Genomic DNA, 9,358 nt, shown 5'->3' on the forward strand with positions numbered 1-9,358 from the left:
GCCAACCTTCAGAATCCCAGTTTCGTTCCATTAGTTCCATATCCTGCTTATCTGGCTCCATAGAAGGAAGCAGTACACTACAGTCATGAGAGGAGCTCAGTGAGCCATCAAGTTGACACTGTACTCTACCGCGACGACCGCCAGGCCGCTGGACAAGTGCCGGTAGCCAGCCTCAATGAACTGTTTCGAGGTGATAGAGTCAGTAAACTTCATGACTCATTTTGCCTTGTCTGCAGGAAGCCCAAACAGAATGTAACTCAATAGTGACTACGTACACATTCAGGTCTGCCCTATTGTTTCCACTGGATAGGTTCCTAAAACTCTCACAACGGTTCGTTGCTAGGGCCTGATAGCGGGATGTTTTACTTCCACCGCTTAATAAGCAAACCGCAGAACGACATACTTAGCGAATACTGGTGAAACATTGTGATTTAGATAAACCGAGAATTTGATTCTGAGGTGCTGACCTAACCAGCAAAATACGCGTCCCTGGCTTTCTGCGGAGACAAAATTATTTTTTTTTTTCGCGCAAACGGCTAGCATGCCTGGTCGTTGCCTCGCCTGATGGTTTGGCCTTCGAGGCACTGGTTAGTTTGACTGTATTTGCTCTTGAGCTCTATTTTCTTTCTGATGGCGTCGATGTTGCCGGTCTTTAGAATGGATGGCTCGTCGCCGGATTCTTGCAAAGTGCTGCCTGCGAACGTCCTTTGATGCTGGCAAGTTTAAGGATTGCGTCCATTTGGAGCGCCTCCGACAGCCGAGTATGCGAACCGGTCGGGGATCAAGCATTCGTTAGAGTCGCCGTAGTTGCAGCGGTCTGTTAGCTTATGCACCACTTAGCACATAATAGTCTTAGTTGCAGAAGTGCCATAAAACAACACACACGTATGCAGCATGGAAACCAACTGGTCTATAGACTGTCCAGTCTCGAGTGCGAATGTGAAAACTCACGTTGTCGTACATTACTTCCTTAACGCCAAAATGTGGCTGTCGAATCATCGATGAAAAGTCTTCTACTCTCTAAAAATATTGCGGAAACCACTACACTGGTCGCCTTTTAACTGCGAGAGCATTCGCAATGATACTACGCAACTCACTGTGAACACAGCGGCTGACGTAAACGAAAATCTGTCGCACACGCTGCACGACACACTGAACTAGTCTTACATTAAAGTGCTACACAAAGTAAGCAGCGGCCCTGGGCGTAAATTGTTGTTCTGTCGCACTACGACGCCTAACTTGACGCATCGTGATCCTCGCGTAGTGTTCCTCTGTGGTTTTGTGGGCGCGCCATTGTCGGGCGGCTTTCTGCATCTTTTGTAGACACCGTTTTTTTTCTGAGCCTTAGTTGCGTAACGGCAACGGTTGACTTCCCACATCTGTTGTAGCCCTGCTACTTCACATCGTCCTGCTTCGGTGCGTATCGGCGACACTCGACGGCAGCACATCGGTGTTTCTTTGACCACATGTGTTTCTTTGACCACTGATCACATGTGAACATGCGCGGAGCGTGGTGCGCGGCCGCGAGCTACGGAAAGAAAAATGATAGGTGTAACGTTAAGAAACCGGAAGCGGGCAGAGTGGGTGAGGGAACAAATGCGAGTTAATTACATCCTAGTCGAAATCAAGAGGAAGAAATATCCACCGCCTGTTGTGGGTTTGCCCGGCACTGAAGCCGACGAGAATTCGGCACCTGGTGGCGGTGGGTCCCTCATCGGACAATCCAGATTCTTATATTGCCTGGACACAGGGCTCATATCGTCGTTCACTGCTTGATTTCATTAGATCAGCCCACCTTTTTTTCATTTATTTAAGCATATTACTCATCTCTCATTTCATAACTTTTATGCCCTGAGGCAATAAACATCGCTTGCAAAAAAAAAATGGGCTTGGGCAGGGCATGTGGTGCGAAGGCAAGGGAACCACTGGTCCTTAAGGGTAACGGAGCGGATTCCAAGAGAAGTCAAGCGTAGCAGGAGGCAGCAGAAAGTTACGTGGGCGAATGAGATTAGGAAGTTTGCGGGCATATGGTGGGCGCAGATGGCAACGGAGAGGGTTATCTATAGAGACATGGAAGAGGCCCTTGCCCTGCAGTGGGCATAGTCGGGCTGGTGATGATGATGATTATGCAGCCAGCGCAGTTACTATGCCGGATACATCTCGAAATATGGGTGACGTAGCTTAAGAAGGACAATGGAAAGAAGAAACCGATTAACTAAAAATGCTTCGAATTGGAAAGTCCAAAAGATTTCTCTCGCTTTCTTCTCCGTGCTACTCAGAAGATTCCGCGCCTGTGCTGCGCTGCACTCGTTAGGGCCCGAAGCGAAGCTGAAGTCATGCAACTGCGGGCTCCAACAAGGTCATTATGATGGGAAGTCTGGGGAGCATTTATGGGTCACTCTTATAGAAAGGCAGGAGGGGGCTCTCATCATCCGAAAAATATGGGTTTCACTATTATTTTCCTATGGTGGTACCTATGACCCGTCCTGTACTGTGCTACACCAGTCCCGCAAACTGGCACCTGTTTTCAGCGACGAGATAGACCGATTTTTTTTCTGCTCTCGACACATCGAAATATTTGCCGGGCATCGCTCAGCGGCGCTACGCACGACTTCAGCTTGTGTGAACAGCAGTAGTCTTTTCACCTTGGATGCGCAGGCTCTCAAGTACTTCTGGGTAGTGCAGCACTCTATTGCTGCCTTAAATACCCTAGCAACTTTGCGCAAGGTCGGTGAGTTCCCGTATTCAGAATGCATACTTGCATTGTGTCGGAATACATCAGTTCTGGACGCAATTTTTTCCTCAGATAGTGGCCTCCAACAGCGTGGTGACAGTGTTTCCAGTGTGCACTAAAATCAAGTTGGAACACTGCACAGCGGTCGCTTGGAACATGTAATGTAGCATCGCCATTATGTCTTTATTTTCATTCATTTCATAAAAAGCAAGCCCGACTAGCCTTTCTTGAACGCTCATGTTTTTCCGAACTTGCAATAAACCCAAAGACAACCCTTTCCCAAAGATTTCACATGACCATGCCGCCATAAAAACTATCATATCTTATCACCTTTATTTACGCTAACTAAATTAATTTTTTATTTTTTCCATGAACGATTCCAGGCTAGAACACCCTGCTGTTAATTCCCCGTTTATATCTGCGAACAACTGAAATGCGATGTGTTGAGCTGTGCTTCGCTTAGCCTTTTAATTGTAATTATCGATGTACTATTATGTGATGTACTCATTTTCTTTTATTACACAGTTTTTGCCGTACTGACCTCTCCTCTTTAGGGATGGTATGCCTGCAGTATTTCCTAAATAAATGGATACCTGGAATTCCTGCAACCACCGTGTGGGTCACGTGAAGTGCGTTAAGAGTCTTCGTAATATACGCTCGCCTCATAGACGTGCACATGCGAACCCACACCGATGCTTCACTGCGCAACTCGCGAGCCCGGCGAAAGAGCCGCTTTGCCAAAGCGCGGCGCGCACCACCTCCAACCGAGCAGCGCTCGCACGCGAGCTCCAAAGTTCGCGGAGGAAACGTGATTACGCTGGAACTTTTTTATTGGCCCTATTAACTGGCCTTTATTAGCGGGCGGCCACGTCGTGACACGCACTCTACGCGGACTCCCCAGTGCGTGCTCGCCTTTGGGCCCCGGTCCTCGACCACTGCTTTTATTATCAATTACACGGCAGGCCCGGCCGCCACTTTCCCGTGCGTCGCTCTTCGTTGTTTATTTTTCTTCATTCGTTCGCGAACTGCATGGCGGCGCCGCCAGGCGGGGGAAGCGTGCATCACTTTGCTAATTGCGGTTCCAGGCCACGTGATTTCATTTACGTGCTTGTAAAAGGACACAAGCTCCGCAGGCCGAGACGACAGAGGAACTCATTTCGCCCAGTGTGTGTCCCCTGCCGGCCTTTATTAATGGCGGACGCGGAGCCGTATTAGCAAATCGAGAGAACGCGCCGCACTTCGGCCAACCTGACAGCTATCGCCGCATGGTGGCGCCACGCGCGAGAGAACACGGCGAGTGCGTCCACGTTTGCTGCTTGTTTGTTTTGGCGCGACGCATATAACGCTCGGCGCGGTCGTTTCGCGCATTTCGTTGACGCACGGGCTCATCTGCCAAGCCCTTGTAATTACTTTCCTACAGCAAAACAATAAACAACTGTAATAGTTGTCACTTGAAGGGAGAAGGGGGGTACGGAACAGTTTTTAATATACCTCGAGCATTTTAACTACCAGTTTTCATCCATATCATCGTAATTGCAGCTAATAGCGATTAAGCAAAAGACAACGGACTGGAACGGATTTTCGCACGGGGGATAGCCATGTGAGAGAAAGTCGGGAAATGACGCACGAGAGTGACCTTCCTGCTATGACAGCGTTTTCTACGCACTACGCATCTCTTGCTAAACTATTTATGGGCTAAATATCTGTTAGCCCTTTTGTGAGCATCTCCAGCGGCGAGAGTCTACGTTCCAATGCAATCAGTGGCACAGAAGTCGGTGTAACTAATGAAGGTTATTGGAAAGCGAACAACTTAGGACGTGACTCCATTCGCTCATTATGATGTGGTCCTATTACGCTACTCTAATTGTTGCTTCCATAAAATCTGAAGTAACTTAATCAATAATGATTTCTGTCGTTTGAATAGCTCTCTTAATGAAAGCGTACAAAGAACTGCAATGAAAAAACTGGAGGGGGACACTTCAGCTCCGCTTTAAGAGTATAACGCGATATCCTCAATGGGTTAACGCCGATATATGCGTAACTGTTCTTCCCTCAATTTTACACTCATCTATCCCTGTGAGTCCTCGCACCACTTCTGGTGCAGCGGTTAAGCGATAGCCCCGGCGATGGCAGGTGCTGCCACCGTTGGGGTTTGTGCGACCCAGGTTGCTCCTCCTGGGCAACTTATCGCAGCCAATAATTAATTCAACTGCCACGGTGGCCAGTCTGCTCACAATCCGGTGGGTAGGTTCTGATGAAGCCACAAGGTGATGTGGCCTAGGCTATCCACCTATGTTGCTACTCCGGAGATTTTTCGCTCACAACACAGACACTGACACCACCGCCGCTGACGACGACGCTGGTTTTTCTGCACAAAGGCAGGCAGACTTAACGCTGTCGCTCTAAAGATATGATGGCCGCTTACCCAAAGTGTGCAGCTACTTATCTGCTGCAGCTGTTCGTGAAATTATCTACCAAATTATGACGCCGTGAATAGCGGGTTTGATCATGGTTTATTATTATTTTTTTATTTCGACAGTGTGCCTGCTCGCATAAAGTATTATCTACAGATAGTGATTGTGGGGGTGAGTTCATGGTTCCTCGTTAAATGGCGTGAATAGGTGTTATTGCTTTTGGCTCCTCCGTTTCCTGACTATGTACCTTTCTGTTTCTGGCATCATATTGTCACGGGTGGTACAGCTCGGTTGGATACGTCAAAGTAGGTGACTGCAGCGTACGTCAGTAGCAGTCCCAAAAGCGGAGCATTCGCAGCCAGACACTTCGGCTTCTTTTTCTAAGGCCAGCTCGGGAACCACACCCACACACGGTCGCCAGGCGCATAATGGACGTCGTGACGGCGCCGATTGTAGCGATCTGCATCTCGAAGTTGTTGGTCCTGAATTCGAACTTTGGCCAGTTGGCGAGCAGCTTCGGTGCGTTCCAGGAACGTGTAGGTATCAGTGTGGAGGCTAGAGTCGTCCAGATTGCGTCGAGCATCGTCGTCACTGCACGGCCGTAGACGAGTTGGAATGGGGACATCTGCATTTCTTTCATGGCCGTATTGTAGGCGAAGGTGACATAAGGAAGCACTTCGTCCCACGTTTTGTGTTCAATATCGACGTACATGGAAATCATGTCAGAAAGGGTTCGGTTCAGTCTTTCAGTCAACCCGTTCGTTTGAGGGTGGTACGACGTTGTTCGGCGGTGGTCGGTATGACTGTAAACCAAGATCTCCTGCAGCAGCTCAGCCATGAACGCAGGGCCTCTGTCAGTGATCAGCACTTCAGGTGCCCCATGGCGGAGTACGATCTGATGCACGAAGAACTTGGCGACTTTTAAAGCGGTGCCGCTGGGTAGAGCTGACGTTTCTGCATAGCGGGTAAGGTAGTCCGTCGCGACAATTATCCATTTGTTGCCAGAGTTCGAACGTGGGAACGGACCCAGCATGTCCATTCCTATTCGTTGGAAGGGCCTTGTGGGTGGTCTAATGGGCATCAAGAACCCAGCTTGTTTGGCTGACGGTACCTTGCGACGCTGACAGGCTCGGCACGTTCTGACGTAGTGAGTGACATCAGCACGGAGACGAGGCCAGTAGTAATTCTCTTGGATTCGGGCTAGCGTACGGGCTATGCCCAAATGTCCAGAAGTGGGTTCGTCATGGGAGGCTTGGAGGATTTCATTGCGCAGGCTAGGCGGTACGACGATTAGGTATTGCGTATTGTTTGGAGCGAAATTTTTTTTGACCAGAAGACCATTGCGGATGCATAAAGATGGCAACACGCGCCTGAAAGCGCGTGGGGCGGTCGTGTTGCTGCCGTTGAGAAATTCCATTACGTCTCGAAGTTCGAGGTCGGCGCATTGTTGGTCAGCGAGGCAGGAGGCGCTGAGAGCAGTCAGTAGGATGTCGTCATCATTACAGGCGTCGGTAGAAGGATCTACTGGGGCGCGGGACAGACAATCGGCGTCAGAGTGCTTGCGCCCGGATTTGTACACGACAGTCATGTCGTATTCCTGGAGCCTCAGACTCCATCGGACGAGGCGAGCGGACGGGTCTTTAAGGCTTGCGAGCCAGCATAAGGCATGATGATCGGTCACCACCTTAAAATTTTTGCCGTAAAGGTACGGTCGGAATTTCTAAGTGGCCCATACAATGGCAAAGCATTCTTTCTCGGTAGCGGAATAGTTTGATTCGGCTGGTGACAAACATCGACTTGCGTAAGCGATGACCCGTTCTTGACCTGCTTGGGTCTGGACCAGGACAGCACCTAAGCCGATGTTGCTGGCATCAGTATGGAGCTCCGTGTCGGCGTTTACGTCGAAGTGAGCCAGAACGGGAGGCGCCTGCAGGAGGCTTTGAAGGCTGCGGAATGCATTTTCTTGCGCTGCTTCCCATGTGAAAGGTGTGTCCGACCTTGTTAGGCGCGTCAGCGGCTCGGCAATGCGAGCAAAATCTTTCACGAAGCGACGGTAATACGCGCACAATCCAAGAAAACGGCGGACAGCTTTCAGGTCTTGCGGCGGCGGAAAATGGGCAATAGCTGTTGTTTTTTCAGGATCAGGCTGAACACCGGCTTGATTCACAACGTGCCCTAAGAACTTCAGCTCTGCATACGCAAAGTGGCATTTCTCATTTTTGAGCGTGAGTCCAGAAGACCTTATTGCTTGTAGGACCAATTCGAGGCGGTGAAGATGCTCCTGGAAAGTCGGGGCGAAGACGACAACATCGTCAAGATAGACGAGACACGTCTGCCATTTTAAATCGGCAAGGACGGTATCCATGAGGCGTTGGAAAGTTGCCGGTGCAGAGCACAGTCCAAAGGGCATGGCCGTAAATTTATACAGGCCATCTGGAGTAATAAAAGCTGTTTTTTCACGGTCCCGCTCATCGACCTCAATTTGCCAGTAACCTGACTTGAGGTCCATCGAAGAAAAGTATTTAGCGCTACAAAGGCGATCCAGAGCGTCGTCGATCCGGGGGAAAGGATAGACATCCTTTTTGGTGATTTTGTTTAAGCGACGGTAGTCTACACAGAACCGCAATGTTCCGTCTTTCTTCTTCACAAGGACGACTGGCGCTGCCCAGGGACTCCGGGAAGGACGAATTACGTCGTCGCGGAGCATTTCCTTGACTTGGCGGCCAATAGCTTCGCGTTCAGCGGAAGACACTCGGTAGGGGGACTGTCGGAGAGGGTGCACGTTATCGTCCGTAATAATGCGATGCTTCGCTAGGTGAGTTCGTCCAACACACGATGATACCGAGAAGATGTCGCCGTAGCGCAGAAGAAGATCTTTAACTTGTTGCTGCGTCGGGGAGAGTGCTGGATTGACGTCGAACGTGAAACCAGTGACTGGGCTCTGCTCTTGCGACAACGACATTGTGGAAATACTGGGTGTGCTGCTGACATGGGCGATGGCATCAACGTGAGCCACAACGGTTCCCACGTTAAGATGTTGGTGTGCACCACCGAAATTGGTTATCAGCACTTCTGTTTCTCCGTCGACGAGATTAACGACTCCTCTGGCGACAGCAAGGCTCCTGGCAAAAAGCAAGATCTGGTTGCCTTCCGCGACGCCTTCGAAATTCCGCACAGTCTTGGCGCCGACATAAACCATAATACTCGAACGAGGTGGGATGGTGACGTGGTCATCCAGGATGCAAAGTGCGGTCAGATGGTCTGGATCTCTGTGTATTGCGTTCTCTGTGGAGAAACACACGGCCTTTGACTGGAGGTTGATGACCGCTCCATTCTCGGTCAAGAAATCCATCCCGAGAATTACTTCACGTGAACAATGTTCGAGTATAACGAACGTTGCCAGGTAGGTTGCGCCTTGAACTGCTACTCTTGATGTGCAAGTCCCGGTCGGTGTAACTAAGTGACCCCCGGCTGTACAAATCTGTGGGCCCATCCACAGAGTGGTGACCTTTTTCAGAGTGGCGGCGAAATTTTCACTGAGGATAGAGTAATCCGCCCCTGTGTCGACGAGTGCAGTGACGTCTGTTCCGTCGAGGGAAATGCTCAGGTTTGCTGTCGTAGACGGCGTGTGAGCGGTACGGCGCGGTGTTCGGTCACGGCTGCGGTGCGGCGCGGGTTCATTTCGATACGTCAGGTGGCATTCCCGTCGAGTCGGCGTTTCACGGTGTTGGACGGCATTCGGTCGTGGCATCGGGTGGCCACCTAGTTGCGGCGTAGGAGGGTCTGTTACATTTCGTCAGTGAGCAACCTCCCCCTCAAAGGTTGCTGCTTTTAGTTTTCCTGGCGGGGGCTTGGCGACCTTCCCCGAGGAAAGTCACCGTAAGACCGACGACGTGGGGATGGCGACCTGCGGGTCCCACCGGCAGATTCGGCCAGATAATCGTTGATTTCTCTGGGTCGCTGCCCAGGCTGCGGACGTGGTGCATCTGCAGGGAACCCCGGCAGGCCCATCTGACGATACCTGCAGTTGCGGTACAGGTGGCCCGGCTCACCGCAGTGATAGCAGAGAGGACGGTAGTTGGGAGTGCGCCAGATGTCACTTTTACGGGGATACGATGGAGCAGGACGAGCAGGTGGTGGCGGCCGAAAAGAGGCCGGGGTTTCCTGAAGACGAGTCGGCGGCGGTTGTGCGCGACGAGCAACAGCGGCG

This window comes from Amblyomma americanum, chromosome 3, assembly GCF_052857255.1.
Source record: "Amblyomma americanum isolate KBUSLIRL-KWMA chromosome 3, ASM5285725v1, whole genome shotgun sequence".
Lineage (NCBI taxonomy): Eukaryota > Metazoa > Arthropoda > Arachnida > Ixodida > Ixodidae > Amblyomma > Amblyomma americanum.